Source organism: Rhinoraja longicauda, chromosome 7, assembly GCF_053455715.1.
Source record: "Rhinoraja longicauda isolate Sanriku21f chromosome 7, sRhiLon1.1, whole genome shotgun sequence".
NCBI lineage: Eukaryota > Metazoa > Chordata > Chondrichthyes > Rajiformes > Arhynchobatidae > Rhinoraja > Rhinoraja longicauda.
This window is the reverse complement of record NC_135959.1, coordinates 34,254,768-34,270,921: the sequence shown is the minus strand read 5'-3', so window position 1 is coordinate 34,270,921 and position 16,154 is coordinate 34,254,768. Positions and strand designations below refer to the sequence as shown.

Below are 16,154 nucleotides of genomic sequence, written 5' to 3'. Positions count from 1 at the left end.
AAAGCCGCAATTCTATTAATTTCATTCGCATAAACCACTCTTTTTGCCAGGCGTTTTTGTCATCGGCATACAATAATTCTATCGTATAGAAACATGTTTTTGTGATCTAAGCTCGGACAGGAGAACTGCGAGTTAACTAGCGATGGTAGAATTCGTCATCAAGCCCTTCGTTACAATTTCTTATCGTTTCTATATCAAGATAGCGGCTGGAAATCAGCTGATAAAGTAGGGCTATTGTAGTTAAGATGCAGGTTTCAGAACGAATGCCGACACCGACACGAAATTCCGGGTGTCGAGGCGGTATCTTGTGACGGCGGGGAAAGGATACGACGTTGTACAAATAGTCTTGTCCCAGGGTGGAGCTCGCAAGCTTTCTGACGAGAGGAACTAAATGGGGGGAGGAGCTTCCGAGCTGATTCAGAAGTCAAGAAGTCTCCAAGTGAGAACCCTCTGGCAATCTGATTACTTGGAGAACACCAGGAAAGACCAGCTCGCAGCCCCGGTGTGGATTTGGACTATGTTGTTGTTGTAGATGATTGTTCTTGCGCTTTTTATATAACAACCCCTTCTCGCCTTCAGCGGACAGGATAGCTCTGGGGGAACCCTGTATGTTCCGAGTCTGTCGGCCAGGAGAGTGATCATCAAGCAGGAACTGTCCCTTGTAGTTTGACAGACGCTTTCAATCATTTTTTTTGTTGTTAAACTGATATCCGCATATTTTCTTGATTTCCGCACTGTGCGCTTCCACCGCGGATCTGTTGGGAAACTGACAGTCGAGGTCACGATCAGTGCATTTTGTTCTCCGAGGGGGAAAACCCGAATTGACTGAAACTTGACTGGCGTTACTGGTTTTAGCCCTCTGCATTGCCGATAAACTAGACGGTCCGGGAGTTGACTGCACTGTGTCGGTAAGTCAACCTTGCGCTGCACTTAAATCCTCCACTTGGCGTTTCGGCTTGCTCTCGCTACTGCATGTCAGATCTAACTTCTGTTTTGTGGGACAGTCCCGCTGGACCGCAGGTAAAGGACCCCTTCTCACCGCTGCTCCACACCAAGGTGAAAACAGATGGTACAACCAGCACCGATTCGCGGAACCGAAAAACACGTTTCTTTTCTGCTATCATTTAAATGTTTAGTATACAAGATGCAGATCATGTTGCCATTCGTGCACTGGGGTATGATTTATAATGCTTGTGTGTTAATTAACTGGCGGTTGAAGAATCTTTTTCAACACAGTTATCAAGGAGGACCCCACAGTAACTGACTTTGGTGGGGTTGGGGTTTGGGGTATTCTTTATACGTCTTATTCAGGTTTTCAGGTTGGGAATCCAAGCACCTCAAAGGTAAACAGTAGCAGATATTTGTTGTTAAGATCTATCATACAACCCTCACACGGAAATAAGTTTGTCTTTAAAGCATCAAACATTCAGCTGTTGTACGGATACTGAAAAGAAGAAACCCGTTTGTGTATTGTTCAATTGGTACATTGGTTCTTGAAAGCTTGTTATTGCATTGGATGTTGATGGTCAGCGTTCATGAGTGGAGCACAGTGCAGATGACGAAGTCTCCACTGCGCTCCAGGAACATAGATGTGGTTGGGGATGGGTGTTCCTCGCAGTCAACGTTTGCTTCGGAATTGGTTGCATCAACGTTCTTCTTTTTCACAATTTATCTTGACGGGTCACTTTAAATAATCCCCCAATTCGTTTTTTAAAAGTATCTACTTCTGGATAGAGAAAATCTTGTCTTTGATTTCTAAATAAAACTGCAGAATAGACTCCAACTAATAACATCCGATCAAAGGTGTTCACAGTCAAAAATCTTAAGTAAGAGATGTTTCGGTGCCTCAGATGTGAATATGGACAGATCTGCGTGCATGAGCATAAAATCTTGGCAGATTGCTATGCGGGTGTCTTTCAGTCTTTGGTAACTTGATCAGGGTGAATGAGCATCTGTTGTCGATTTCTTTGCATGCATGTTGATCAACGTTTCAGTTGACTTCTATTTTGTGCAGTAGGTGAATGAAGACGAAAACAAAAACTTGGCAATTAACTAGAGCATTGCACAACTGTCGGGGAAATGTAAAGAATACAAGCCACATTGGTAACTACATATATCTATTGCAACTGGCGCCATCGGGAATTTCGATATCTAATACAGTCTCCCTGCATTTATGCATTCAAACAAATCCTCTGTTGTTTTGTACACCAACATCTGCAATTGGTTGTTTCAAAATGCATGTTTATGCTTTTTAAAATTTGGGGGTGAAAATTCAGTGGTAATCTCATATTTCCACCAACTATCATGTTTTATCTTTGAAATAGCCATGAGCATGAACATTGAGGTGGGTCAGGTGCAGGACATCCTGCAGAAGGTTTTTCAAAATATTTTTTTTTTCCTCGCATGCAATAGGACTTTAGGCCTGGGCCGTTCCCCACTTGGAATGGAATACATCATTGTCACATGTGACTCGGCATAGGAAAATTCTTTGCTGCATACCCAATGTATTCAAATAGCAGCCACCTACTGCACTGACAAAGTTACAAAACACACCTTCTCACCCCAAGTGGTTCCCCAGGCCGGCTCCCCATTGTCCTTTGTTCTCTCCACTCCCCAATTGTCCATTGTTCTTCCCCCCCCCCCACCTCCCTCACGGCGGTCCCCCCAAGCCGGGTCCTCCATTGTTCTTCCCCTCGTCCCTCATGGTGGTCCTCTACACTCTCATCGACCGTGGGTTGACCCACGAGGCTTCACCGCCGCCGAGGCCCCATTGTTGCAAAGCTTTACCGCTGCCGCCGCCTCACCGCTGCTGAGGCCACACCGCTGTCAACGCCCCACTTCATGCCTCCTTGGTGCCGACCCACGCCTCAGCCGTGGGCTCCATCAGCTGCTCCACCGTGTATGTAGTCTCGGCAGTCTGCAGCGTGTATTCTCTCCTTTTTGGATCACACCCACTTGCCTTGAAGAATACAGTTCCAACAACATTAGAAAGGCATAACACCATCTTTGTGGAAGCTGTCCATTCTAGAGGCACTCCATTCCACACCAAAACATTCAATGCCTTCATTCTGCTGCAGCATGACTTTTGTAAATTATTTACAAAAGGCACTGTTTCAATTCATCAAGGCATCTTCTACAGTACCTAGTGTAGATCCATGTCTGGTTTTATTGTTGCGCATCCGGTCTGTAATCCAGATCGGGTTTTGTACTGCGTTATCCTAGTACTGGCGCGGCTAGTCACCAGACTATCGTGGGAGTTGGGGGTAACAGTGGCCAGCATGTGTACTCCTGGTGATCTGCTAATAAAGAACGTATACAAAGACTTGAGTGACTCTGAATATATACTCCCACAAACACCTAGTAAAGTATGTAACTACTGCTGCTCAGAGGAATAAGGACACGAGGCACAGCCACACAGACAAACCATTCTGTCCCAATTATGATTTGAATGGGATCTTCAAGTCATGATTACTTTGAGTTGCAAATGTATTGATGTTCTGTTATGAATACCTGGGTGTGAATAGTGGCACTGCCTCACAACTATTTGGGAGAATCATTGTCATTATCAATGCAGAGTTCAGGAGAGGGGCTTACCACGTTCAGAGGTAGTTAACAATGGACCAAATTTGTTGGCCTTTCCAGCAGCTGCAGTATCCTTTGACTGAGTAAGGAACATGTATAATTAGGATATAAACTTTATTTCAAGTAAATCATTTCTAATGTGGAAAGATCAGATGGATAAATATCTTCTATATACTACTAAAACTCTGCGGTCCAACATTCCGTATGTATGTATGTATATGTGTATGTACGGAAGATTCCGAAGAATTTCTGTCCATAACTTACAAACCCTACTCCTCCCTGAAGGTACACCAAAGCGCTACGATTTTTGTACCGCCATATTCACCATTAACGTGGGCAACTATTGTAAGTACTTTCGTTCAAATTGAAGTTACCTTTTTAAAGCTAGAGAGATATTAAAGTTTAAATTTTCATTTCTAACCCTTTTCTTGAAGGGGCTTCAGCGCGTGATGTCACAATGGCACCCGTGCACCAATCAGAGATCAGCTCGGTTTTAAATTTACATCTTCAGCTTGTGACGTCACAATGCTTGTGTGAGATTGTTGCAACATTGTTGCGAAAGGCAACTGCCAGTTTTTTAAAGTTGTGCAAGTCACTTAACATACACAGATCAGCATGGGGCCCCTATTCCCTCCCTCCCCCCCCCTTCTCCCCTCAACCCCTTCCTCCCCACTCCTTCCCACCTCCATCCCCACTCCCTCCCCCCCTCCCTCCCCCCTCAATCCCAACCTCCATCACCACTCAGCCCCTAACTCCCCCCCTCCCTCCTTCCCTCCATCCCACCCTCCCCCACTCCCTCCCCCCTCCCTCCACCATTCCATCCCTCTCCCCCTCCCCCCTCCTTCCACCCTCCCTCCCCCCCTCCCGGTTACAATGGAAACTATACGGGGACGGGCCCAACGGGGAAAGAGGGGTACTGGGAAAAGGGGAGGTCCCACTTCCCCCCTCAACCCCTTCCTCCCCCCTCCTTCCCACCTCAATCCCCACTCCCTCCCCCCTCCCTCCCCCCTCAATCCCAACCTCCATCACCACTCAGCCCCTAACTCCCCCGCTCCCTCCTTCCCTCCATCCCACCCTCCCCCACTCCCTCCCCCCTCCCTCCACCATTCCATCCCTCTCCCCCTCCCCCCTCCTTCCACCCTCCCTCCCCCCTCCCCCCTCCCGGTTACAATGGAAACCCTACGGGGACGGGCCCAACGGGGAAAGAGGGGTACTGGGAAAAGGGGAGGTCCCCCTTCCCCCCTCAACCCCTTCATCCCCCCTCCTTCCCACCTCCATCCCCACTCCCTCCCCCCCTCCTCCCCAACTCCCTCCCCCCTAACTCCCCCCTCCCTCCTTCCCTCCATCCCTCCCTCCCCCAATCCCTCCCCCTCCCTCCACCCTTCCATCCCTCTCCCCCTCCCCCCTCCTTCCACCCTCTCTCCCCCCTCCCGGTTACAATTGAAACCCTACGAGGACGGGCCCAACGGGGAAAGAGGGGTACTGGGAAAAGGGGAGGTCCCCCTCACTACCCCCTTCCCCCTCCCCTCCCCCCTTCCCCTCCCTCCCCCTCCCCCCTCCCTCCCCTCCCCCTCCCTCCCCTCCCCTCCTCCCTCCACCCCTCCCTCCTCCCTCCCTCCCCCTTCCCTCCCTCCCCTCCTCACGGTTACAATGGAAACCCTACGAGGACGGGCCCAACGGGGAAAGAGGGGTACTGGGAAAAGGGGAGATCCCCCTCCCTCCCCCTTCCCCCCTCTCCCCCTTACCTCCCCCCCTCCCTCCCCTCTCCCTCCCTCCTCCCCCCTTCCCCCCTCCCCCCCTCCCCTCCCCCTCCCCTCCTCCCTCCACACCTCCCTCCTCCCTCCCTCCCTCCCCCTTCCCTCCCTCCCCTCCTCCCGGTTACAATGGAAACCCTACGAGGACGGGCCCAATGGTGAAAGAGGGGTACTGGGAAAATGGGAGGTTCCCCTCCCTCCCCCCTCCCTCCCTTCTCCCTCCCCCCCTCCCTCCCCCTCCCCTTCCCCCCTCCCTCCCCTTCCCCCCTCCCCCCTCCCTACCCCTCCCCCCTACCCCCTTCCCTCCCCTCTCCCTCCTCCCTTCCCCCCTCCCCTCCCCCTCCCCTCCCCCTCCCCTCCCCCCTCCACACCTCCCTACTCCCTCCCTCGAAAAGCAACTGACAGAAGCACTAAGTAGCCGCGAATGTTTCAAAACCAGCACTTAACCGCGAATGTTTTTTTAAAAAGCACTTAACCGCGAATGTTTCAAAACAAGCAATTAAAAAGCACTTTTTTTAAAAAAGTATTTTTTTTTATTCCAAGAGAATGGGGGGGGGGTCTGAGAATGGGGACTGGGTAGGCGGACAACAGGGGTCGTTGCGGTGGGGGCTTGGTGGTGGGGGAAAGAGGGGTACTGGGAAAAGGGGAGGTCCCACTTCCCCCTCAACCTCTTCCTCCCCCCTCCTTCCCACCTCCATCCCGACTCTCTCCCCCCTCAATCCCAACCTCCATCACCACTCAGCCCCTAACTCACCCCTCCCTCCTTCCCTCCATCCGACCCTCCCCCACTCCCTCCCCCCCTCCCTCCACCCTTCCACCCCTCTCCCCCTCCTTCCACCCTCCCTCCCCCCCTCCCGGTTACAATGGAAACCCTACGGGGACGGGCCCAACGGTGAAAGAGGGGTACTGGGAAAAGGGGAGTTCCCCCTCCCTCCCCTCCTCCCTCCCCTCCCCCCTACCCCTCTTCCCCCCTCCCCCTCCCCTCCCTCACCCTCCCCTCCTCCCTCCACACCTCCCTCCTCCCTCCCTCCCCCCTCCCGGTTACAATGGAAACCCTACGAGGACGGGCCCAACGGGGAAAGAGGAGTACTGGGAAAAGGGGAGGTCCCCCTCCCTCCCCCCTTCCCGCTCCCCTCCCCCCTCCCCTCTCCCTCCCCCTCCCCCCTACCCCCCTCCCTCCCCTCCCCCCTCCCTCCCCTCCCCTCCTCCCTCCACACCTCCCTCCTCCCTCCCTCCCCCTTCCCGCCCTCCCGTCCTCCCGGTTACAATGGAAACCCTACGAGGACGGGCCCAACGGGGAAAGAGGGGTACTGGGAAAAGGGGAGGTCCCCCTCCCTCCCTCCCCCCTACCCACCTCCCTCCCCTCTCCCTCCCCCCTTCCCTCCTCCCTTCCCCCCTCCCCCCTCCCATCCCCCCCTCTCCCCCCTCCCTCCCCCCTACCCCCCTCCCTCCCCTCTCCCTCCCCCCTTCCCCCCTCCCCCCTCCCCTCCCTCCCCTCCTCCCTCCCCCTTCCCTCCCCTAACCCTCCCCCTTTCCTCCCCTCCCGGTTACAATGGAAACCCTACGAGGACGGGCCCAACGGGCCCACTCGGTCTAGTGACTTTTAAAAATAACGTTCAAGTTCAAGCTGATTATATGGAAGTGCACAGTAAGATACCTCTATAATGAGAAATGTTGCACATGGCAGGATCACAGGCACATATACACAGGCACACATAAAGAAAACAAATAATGCATATATTATATATATATAGGCATAAAACTATAATAAAAAAACAGTTTAGCGAAAGAAACAAGATATAAGTGCAACAACATAATCAGAGAGAAGAAAAAAAAAAAGCATATCCATAGACGTGCAAGTGTTTTGTTGTTGAGGTAGGGTTAAGTTTGTTTAACTTGATTCCAGAACCTGATAGTTGTTGGGAACCAGCTGCTTCTGAACTGATGGTATGAGACTTCAGACTTTTGTACCTATTGCCTGATGATAGCAGTGAGAAGTGGGCATGGCCCAGATGGTGGGAATCCTCGATGATATACACTACCTTCTTGAGGCAGAGCCTCGGGTAGATGCTTTAGATGGAGAGGAGGACTGTCCACATGATGGACTGGGCTGAATCAACAACCTGCTGCAGCTACGTGCATTTATGTGCATTAAAATTGCTATACCAGGCCATGATGCAATTCATGATTCAAGATATCTTCTACAGTATATCTGTAAAAGTTTATTAAGAGTATTCAGAGGCATCCAAATCTCTTTGAATTAAGAAAGTAGAGGCATAGGCGAGTCGTCTTCATGATTGCATCAATGTGCTGGGGCCAGGGCAAATCATCTGAGATGTTAATACCCAAGAATTTGAAGCTGCTAACTCCACGACCAAACATTCAATAAAAACTGGCGAATGGTCTCCCAACTTCCCCTTCTGAAAGTAACAATCGGTTCTTTGGTCGTGTTGAGTTTAAGCAAGAGGTTGTTGTTGCAAGTTCAACCAGGTGTTCCATTTCTCTCATGTACACTGACTCATCACAACTAGAGATTCGGCCAACCATAGTGGTGATGTCAGCGAGTATAATAAATGGGTTTTGAGCTGCGTTTAGCCACACAGTCATGGGTGTAAAGAGAATAGAGCAGAGGGCTAAGCATATAGCCTTGAGGTACACCTGCTTTGATAGTCAAGAGGAGGAGATCCTGTTAACAATGCGCACTGATTGAAGTCTGTCATTTCAAAGGGAGATGCAGAGGTCCAGGGCTTGCACATTATTTTAACAAAGACACTCAGAAAATCAAAGAAACATAGAAAATGTCTTCAATGTATAAATTATTACAAAAATCTAGTCCGAAGATAGGAATTCAAAAATCAAGACTAAGATGGGAAACAGATCTGAATATTAGTATTGATGAACCAAGTTGGGAAAGATTGTGTTTAGACAGTATGAAAAATACTATTAATGTGAGATATAGTTTAGTACAATATAATTTTTTACATCAATTATATTTAACTCCGAAAAATTAAACAATTTAAAACCAAATTTATCTGAAATTTGTTTTAGATGCAACCAAGATGTGGGTACTTTTTTACATTCTACATGGGCATGTCCGAAGGTAACTCCTTTTTGGAAAGACCTAAAAAAAAATTTGGAACAATTGTTGAATAAGACCATACCATTGGATTCAAGGTTGTTTGTATTAGGAGATATTAAAGGAATATTACCAAGGTTAATTTTAGATAAATATCAGGAATGATTTCTCAAAATAGCAATAGCAATAGCAAAAAAATGTGCAGCGGTCGCTTGGAAAGATCACAATGATCTGCTTTCTTAAAAAGTGTAGTTACATTGGCTACCCTCCAGTCCCCAGGAGGCCAATTATTTTCTAGCTCTTTACAGAATAGTAGAGTATAGAAGTTGGGAGGGTCATGTTGCAGTTGTTTAAGACATTGGTGAGGCCATATTTACAGTATTGTGTTCAGTTTTGGGCACCGTGTTATAGGAAAGATGTTGTCAAGCTGGAAAGGGTGCAGAGAAGATTTACAAGAATGTTACCAGGACTAGAGGGTCTGAGCTATAGGCAGAGATTGAGTAGGCTGGGACTCTTTTCCTTGGAGTGCAGGAGGATGAGGGGTGATCTTATAGAGGTGTATAAGATCATGAGAGGAATAGATCGGGTAGATGCTCACTTGTCCAGAGTAGGTGAATCGAAGACCATAGGACATAGGTTTAAGGTGAAGGGGAAAAGATTTAATAGGAATCTGAGAGGTAACTTTTTTACACAAAGGGTGGTAGATGTATGGAACAAGCTGCCAGAAGAGGTAGTTGAGGCAGGGATTATCCCAACATTGAAGAAGCAGTTAAACAGGGACATGGATAGGACAAGTTTGGAGGGAGATGGACCAAATGCTGGCAGGTAGGACATGTAGCTGGGACATATTGGCCGGTGTGGGCAAGTTGGTCCAAAGAGTCTGTTTCACACTGTATCATTCTATGATTTTAATCAAGCATCACAATTGGAATGAAATCTCTGGCACACGCATGACATGAAAAAAATAGCTTCCAAGAGCCAAAACTCTCCACCTGCACAGAGCTCCATTATTTTTAACAGCAGTGTGAGTGATATACCATGGGCAGCTAACTACTGTGAGTCCTACAAATGTTGGTATAAATTTAGGAGCTATGTATAACTACGTGATTATTTTCATTCTCTAGATTGAACATATTTGCATAAAATTCTTGCAAATACATTCAATTTGCTCATGCCGATGCAGAAACCACCTTTCAAGATTTGCAGAACTTAAAAAATGTCATGACTATTTTTAAAGGCATGTAAAATGATAAAATCTGCTCTCCCATATCCTGGTTCAAAATATGAAGTGAAAAAGAGCACATCCTCTTCAACCAACACATCATTATCTGACATTTTTACCACCATCAAAGTGAGTTCTCCACCAGTCGTATCTTCCCATCTACACTCCTTTTTGCATTTTACAGAGACTACTCCCTCTGCAACTCCCTGGTTTATTCATCCCTTCTCATCCAAACCACTCCGTCCCCAAGAACATTTCCCTGTACCCACAGGAGATGTAACACCTGCCTCTGTACATCCTCCCTTACATCCATTCAGGGATCTTAACAGCCCTTCCAGGTAAGGCAGAGGTTCATATCCATATCCTCTTAACCTTATCTCCTGCATTTGGTGCTCCCAATGTGGCCTCCTTTACATGATCAAGATCAAGCATAAAATAGGCGACTGTTTTGTCGAACACTTATGCGTGGTCCACCCAGTCCTGATGGATCTCCCGGCAGCGCACTATTTTAACTCCCCATTCCCATATTGACCCTTCTGTCCTGGTCCTCCTCCACTCCTCGAGTGAAGCCACACACAAACTGGATGAATAGCACCTCCACTTGGGTAGTATACAGCCCAACGGAATTAATAATGAATTCTCCAATTTTAGGTGACTGACGAACAACAACCCTTTCCCCTTCTACCTGTATCCCTTCTGGATTCATATTTTGCACCTCTGTGCTTCTTATATCACAATGTTTTGTCTTCTTCCAATATCTAGCCTTTGTCCACCCATCTATTAATCAACCCTCCTCCCTCACCTGTAACCAACTATCACTTGCCAGGTTTTGACCTGGCCCCACCTCTCTCCCATCTTTCTCCCCACTACTACAGTCAGTGAAGAAAGGTCCTGATGGAAAGCTTAGCCTGTCCATTGTTCTCCAGACATGCTGCCTGACCCACTGAGTTACTCCAGCACTTTGTGTCTTTTTTGTTGTAAACCAGCACCTGCAGTACCTTATGTCTACATCTATTTATTTTAACCTGCTTCTAACAGAGTGGAAAATTAAATGGTATCTATTATATGGAAAATTCTCTTTATCAACAGGAATTAATCATTAACTGTTCTCAAAGGAAAGATCATTAAAAATTTCTGCACAGTGGAGGGAAAATACATTATGTATTCTCTATATGCTGCTCCTGCAAATATAAAACATTGCAATGTCCAATTTAATATGAACAACATTATGGAATTATTTCAATGTGTAAAGATTTTCATGTCATTTGAATAGATTTATTAGTGTATTGGAGCAGTGTACTGTTTGTTTCCATGCCTTAGAAAGGTTTCTTAAAAACGTGCAGCATTTGTTAATCCTGGAGAGAGAGAAATCTCATTATAAGCTGAGGGTTTTGTTTTGCATTCAGAAAAATATAATGCAGCGCTGGGGGAAGATGGAGAAATTGTCATTACTTTATGCTACATTGATTTTCAGGAAAAAACAAAGGTGTCCCTTTATTGGAAGAAAGTAAAAGTAATATGCATCCTCAAAATGTATTGGATATCAGCAAGAGCTAGTGCTTGACAACTGATTAGGGTCATACCTGATAGAAGTGCTGATAAGTTGTTCTGAATGGAGATAGATTGTGTGAACAAAAAACTCGACAGAAAATCAGTCATACCAATGGGAGGTATTCAAGAGGTAGACTGAAGGACCCATTCCCACAAAGTTAAAGGTTGAACAACAACCCTTTCCTTTCTATCTGTATCCCTTCTTCTGGCTCCACATTTTGCATCTCAATGTTCCTTCCCTCCTTATCTCAGTCTTTTCTCGCCTTCCAACATTATGGCTTTGTCCACCCATCTGCCAATCAGCCCTCCCCCCTCATGAATGCCATGCTACAGAGATGGAAGAACTAGATAAAAAAGGAATGCTTCTGTCAGGTCTCAAGAATGCGATACAGCAGGATGCTGAGAAGCGTACAGTGAGTGTGCAGGTTTAATTAAAATGGAATTAAGGGAAGCAAAGAGAGGCCTTAAGAAAATATTGGCTGGTAAAGTAAAAAAAATCCAAAGATATTTTGTTAGACCATAAAGCAGTGGGAAGGATTATGAATGATGATAGCAATCTATTACAGTGATTCCACAGTGGGTTCCACAAGGCTTAGTATTCATCCCTTTGCTTTTCATGATTTGGACTTAAATGTTTGGGGTATGGTATAGACAATTTTGATTGATACAAACTGTCTATGTGATTGATAGAGAGGAGGAAATCTTTGATTTTTGGAACAATGTAGGCTGCCTGGTCAGGAAGACTGATGTTTGGCAAATGGAATTTAGTCTAGAGAACTGTGAAATGATACATTTAGGGAGGACCAACAAGGCAATTTTAAAAAAAACCCAATATATGGGAGGATATTAAGAAAAATGGACGAACAGAAGCACTTTGGTGTATATGTCCAAAGTTCCTGAAAGGCAATGGTAGAACATATGGAAGAGGGAACGTGGTTTCTTTGAGGCCATCACAAAGAATGTAAGAGTACGGAAATTATATGATTGAATTGAGTAAAATGCTTGTTAGGTTTCTCCATGAAAATCATGCACAGTTCTGGCCATTATTTTGGAAGAAATATGTGAGTGTACAGGAGGCAGAGTGAATGTTTGAAGAACCCTTTCCCCGGAACGGAGGGACTCAAACATTTAAAGTAGATTTTGATTTAAGATAATGAGGAGAAGGATTGGAAAGGAGATGAAAGCGGGAAAAATCACCAGCGTGAGATAAAAATTTAGAATTCACTGCCTGAAAGACTTGGAGAGTCATAAATCATCAACACTTGTATAAAGTGGTTGTATGTGTACTTCAGCAGATTACATCTGCAGGGTTACAGATCAAATGCTGGAAAGTGGGAATTGGCTAGGTACTCTTTTTTTGATGGATGATGGATGAAGTAGTTATAATCTCTACTGTAGATTTTCTATGATTCTATATTTGTTACCTTGCCCAATGCAATAGTGATGATAAGATGGGAATGCAAAGAGAAAAAAAAAATATGTATTGAAGAAAAGTCAGAGAAAACAAGCATAACTAAGTAGATATAGGTTATTTACTGCAAATGCTCATTGGAACATTTTCAAATAACTTTTTGGAAGGGTGGGAAATAGTTTCTTGAAAATAAAGACAGTAGCAGGCATTATGAGAACATATATGTGGCTCATTGGAGAAAAATAAATGCAAACACTGACCTGAATTGCCTCTTCCTATATCTTAAAAGTTTATCATTAACCAAGAACTGGCTGGAAAATCCCACATCAGACTTTAAAACACTTTAATATGGTAGCGATTGTTAGGTTTTAAGAAATTAAAAAAACACTTTTTTGTTTAGTATGTAGCATGCCTGGCAATGTTTCAGAGCGCAACCAAGGCAGCATTTGATCAAAGGTTTCACTAGGATGCTTGGTAAAATTGATATCAATAGGCGCTGAGATAAAAAAACATTTCGGTGGTTGGAATTATATTTTGTACAAACAAAGATGGTTGTGGTTTTTGAAGGTCAAGTACCTTAAGAGCAGGTCATTGCTGGAGGAGTTGCTTAGAGTCATGTCCTAGGCTCAGCTATCTTTTGAAACTTCATCAATAAAATTCCTTCCATCCTAGATGAGGTGTTGGATATGGATCACACATGTTTTGTTCCATTTGCAACTTTTTGAAAATGAAGCAATCTTTGCTTTTTACTTTCACATCACAGAAGCACCAATGACAAAATCCAAAAAGAGTCTTCATGACGTCCCTTGACTGGTAGCAGCATTCAACCTTTATATGTTTACATTGTGTGAGCAATAAATCTAAACAATCACTAAACTAACTCAATTAATATTGATTAAAGAGCTAATTTACTGTTACTATGGTATGCATTGTACTAATTAAAGTATATCTTTAGAGACCTGGTTCCTAGGTACATGAATATGCAGAATTGATATACTTCAGAATATCAATGGGATTGAAAATTCATTAACTTTACGTACAAGATTCATAATTTTTTCAGTACCAATTCAATGCCATTAGGATTTGAAATTTTACTGCAGAAGCTTGCTGGTGAATTTAGCAAACTTAATTCATAATAACCTCAAATTAATGACCACCATTTCTGAATTTGTGAATTAGTTCCATACCTACCTCTCCATTTCATGCTCCTCCTAAGAACCATACAATCTGATGTGATCCTTTTATCCTCGAGTATATTTCTGACTGGCCAAATGCTATATCATGTGGGTCTAGAAAGAGGTATAAAGAACACCTATAAATATTATTGTAATGTAAGGGTGGTGCAGCGGTAGAGTTGCTGCCTTACAGCGAATGCAGCGTCGGAGACTCGGGTTAGATCCTGACTACGGGTGCCTTCTGTACGGAGTTTGTCCGTTCTCTCCGTGACCTGCGTGGGGTTTCTCCGTGATCTTCGGTTTCCCCCCACACTCCAAAGACGTACAGGTATGTAGGTTAATTGACTGGGTAAATGTTTAAAAAAATTGTCCCTAGTGTGTGTAGGATAGTGTTAATGTGCGGGGATCGCTGGGCGGCGCGGACTTGGTGGGCCGAAAAGGCCTGTTTCTGCGCTGTATCTGAAATATGAAAAATATGAAATATGAAATACTAGTGTATGTTGTGTGAAATATTTCATGAAGTTCATTGTCAATTGGTTGGATAGAACTACACATTGAGTATTAAATAGCTTAACTAAGGTACATTTAGTTGATTATTTTAAAATAAAGCAAGAGTTTAAGAAGACATGAAAACAAAGGTGAAACTGCTAATCTGTTCTAGAGGGCAGAAGAGAAGCACACATTGGTGTTCTGAGAACAGTTACATCGAGAATAAGGAGTTAATTGCATGGCATAATACTGTGCTGGAACTGTGGCTTGAGTTCTGAGACTCATGCTAATGGTATTACAATCTCTTCACTGCCACAAATTTGTACAATTATCTTATTAGGGTAGAGAGATGTGCTCTGGTCAGCTACGGAACCTTTTTTAGTCATTTGAAAATAAAGATCTACGATAAGCCCAAAAGACATAGCATCTGAGTGAATAAGGGATCTAAAGATGGACAAAGCAAATATTTTGATTCTTTAAACATCTACACATTTAACAAAAATAAGCAAGGCCACACCTTTTTTGTGAATTTATTTGTGTAAACATATACCCCGCATGAAAAATTACTTCTCATAAGGTAAAGCTAAAATGCACTCAAAATATTTAATTGATATCCTTATTGTTAATTGATTCTACAGTGGGAAGAGGTACATTGTATGCTTCTAGTGCCCAAAGAAAAGGAAAAAATGCCAATTGTAATGTATGTTTTGTCCACTTGGGATCAAAACAAAAATACACAACACATTGAAAAGACAGGTACATCAGATGCTGGGAATAAGGATAAACATGCAATCAAATAGAATTCAAAAGTTAACTTGGGTTAAGAAAACAAATCAAAATAAGTTCATAAATATTTCTTTGCAGGAATTTGGGTTCCAATTGTTGTTTCAAAGAAAGGTCTTTTGACCTGAAACGTTACTTCTACTTCTCTTTCCACAGGTTCTCCCTAAATTACTGAATATTTCCTAACATATTCTATTTTTATTTCAGATTTCCACTATTTGCAGTTTCTCAATTTTATTTTCCAGATACCTTTTTTGGGGGATTCATTCCTCCGAGATAATAGCAAATTCTTTCACTCTGGAAATAACATACTGGCAAAAAACATGGCAGTGAGGTGGAGACTTGGGAAAATTCACCCCCTCTCACCCTCTCAAAACCTGATTATATTTGCATTTCCTTTGATTGTTCATTTAATATTTATGCAATGCACTGAGATCTAAATAAACTGTTGACATGCACCTTGATGAGAGCTGTGTTTACATTTCATGGGAAATTTTAATAGCACGTCCATGATTTTATGTGAATAGTGCAATAGGGTCAATTAGCTGAATGGCCTACACTGTTTTTAATCACATTTTTCTGATTATTTTGGTGATCCATATGCCTGAAATTGATCCATTAATCCCTGCTGTACTTCACGAGCAAATTCTTAATTAAGGCAGGTATTCTCAAATAGGGACAAAAAGTATTGGGAATCATGCTTTGGCATTTCCTAAATTCATTTGTGAGAAAGTTTGCAGAGATTTCAACATAGACTTTCTAAGCCCTCTCCTTTTTGATTGATGGGAAGAACTGCGCTGAAGCTAAGAGAGGAAGAAAAATACCAGCATGCCATTCAAACAAAATCTAATATAGTGCTCAAATCCCCAACAAACATTTAATTTCTGTTGCTATAAAGCCTCCAAAGTCCTTGAGCCTTTATTGGTGCTGTTATTTGAGGGACCAGCAGTCCAGGAGCACTTTCTAGGGCTCAAGAGGCATTGATTCAGTCGCCACTCTTGGACCATTCACTCTGGCAGCTCATATTTGTAAACGCTTCCTCCCTCAATGTATTGGACAATAAGTGACATTGATATTACTGTAAAACTGTCAAAAAGCGAACAATGCTTTT

General features: G+C 44.4%; 1 protein-coding gene across 1 annotated transcript in view; it reads left to right on the top strand.

Annotated features, from left to right (window-relative positions):
* The first annotated feature begins 426 nt into the window (after window positions 1-426).
* Window positions 427-16,154, top strand: part of slitrk6 (SLIT and NTRK-like family, member 6) — a 38,279-nt gene continuing 22,551 nt past the window's right edge. The window contains exon 1 of the mRNA XM_078403029.1: window positions 427-908. The gene's annotated coding sequence lies outside the window, so the exon portion shown is untranslated. The remainder of the gene's footprint in view (window positions 909-16,154) is intronic.